This window comes from Lucilia sericata, unplaced genomic scaffold (genome assembly GCF_015586225.1).
Source record: "Lucilia sericata isolate MDLA Ls3-8-SP2 unplaced genomic scaffold, ASM1558622v1 Contig000341F_arrow, whole genome shotgun sequence".
In the NCBI taxonomy this organism is placed as follows: domain Eukaryota; kingdom Metazoa; phylum Arthropoda; class Insecta; order Diptera; family Calliphoridae; genus Lucilia; species Lucilia sericata.
In genome coordinates, this window is record NW_023994361.1 from 84,066 (window position 1) to 86,020 (window position 1,955).

Sequence of the window (1,955 nt, forward strand, 5' to 3'; positions counted from 1 at the left end):
TATCCCCCATATAAGGTCCCCCTCAGAAAATGACTTTAATGCTCATAACTGACTAAAAAAAGCAGCCATAGCGACGAAATTCGACATATGCATATTTTTTAGGAACCTTAATATAATTGTAAAATTTTATAAGGATCGGTCTATAATTGACCCTATCCCCCATATAAGGTCCTCCTCAGAAAATGACATTAACGCTCATAACTGATTAAAAAAAGCAGCTATAGCGATGAAAATCGACATAAACATATTTTATAGGAATCTTAATATCATTGTAAAATTTTATAAGGATCGGTCCATAATTGACCCTATCCCCCACATAAGGTCCCCCTCAGAAAATGACATTAACGCTCATAACTGACTAAGAAGCAGCTATAGCGATGAAATTCGACTTAAACATATTTTTTTGGAACCTTAATATCATTGTAAAATTTTATAAGAATCGGTCCATAATTGACCATATCCCACATATAAGGTCTCGCTGAGAAAATGACATTAACGCTCATAACTGACTAAAAAAAGCATCTATAGCGATGAAATTGGACATAAACATATTTTTTAGGAACCTTTATATCATTGTAAAATTTTATAATGATCGGTCCATAATTGACCCTACCCCCCATATAAGGTCCCCTTCAGAAAATGGCTTTAACGCTCATAACTGTCCAAAAGAAGCATCTATAGCGATGAAATTCGAGATGAGCATATTTCATAGGAACCTAAATCGCTTTGTAAAATTGTATATGGATCGGTTCATAATTGACCCTACTCCCCATATAAGGTCCCCTTCAGAAAAATACTTTAACGCTCAGAATGGTCTAAAATAAGCATCTATAGAAATTCGACACGAACATATTTTATAGAAACTTTAATATCATTGTAAAATTTTATAAGGATCGGTCCATAATTGACCCTACTCCCCATATAAGGTCCCCTTCAGAAAATGGCTTTAAGGTTCATAGTTGTCTAAAAGAAGCATCTATAGCGATGAAATTCAACATAAACTTATTCTATAGAAACCTAAATCGCTTTGTAAAATTTTATAACGATCGGTCCATAATTTATCCTACCCTCATATACGGTCCCCTTCGGAAAATGACTTTAAGGCTCATTACTAGCCTAAACTAAAATCGTTATAGAAAATTTGACGAGTATCGGTCCATAATTGACCAAACGTCCCCTCAGAAAATAACTTTAACGCTTTTTGCTACCTTAAAAATACAAGGACAGCGACAAAATTCGACAAAAATTTCCCTATACATACATAGATGTAATAAATGAGAAAATTGTTTTGATAATAACAAAAGCATCGATTCTTAAATATCAAAGTTTATTTATAAGGAAGCATTCCTTTTTGGCAATGATTTGATGGTGGGTATACAAGATTCGGCACAGCCGAATATAACACTCTTACTTGTTACTTTTCATACTGCTCTACGTTAGCCATGAAGCAGTAACTTTAGCTTTTATTACATTTGAAAAAAGGCACATTAAGTTGGGTTTCCAATGATGGTCAATTTATAATAATCGATGAAAAAGGTTATGAGTTGTGCTAAGTTTTATAAAAAGATTGCATATTTCTTCCATACAAAAACGTTCATGTTTCTGGTTTTCTTTGTAACAAGTTTAAAAAATGTTTATGAACATTTTTATACAAAAACAAGTAGGAAAGTATAGTCGGGCATGGCCGACCATATAATACCCTACACCATGAGTATATTTAAAAAATTTTTATTTTTCACAAAGAAACTTTTATGTTGAATTTTACCTTAATTCCAAAGTATTTAAGCAATTTATTGATAAAAAACTAATTTTCTAAATGAGGCTTTATATAGAAGTATAGGTCAAACATGGGCCGATCCTCATTAAATTTGGGAAAAGGATATATTTTTAATTATGTTGAGTTTCATTGCGATACAAATGGTTACAAGTCAATTTTAGACGTTTAAGACATTTTT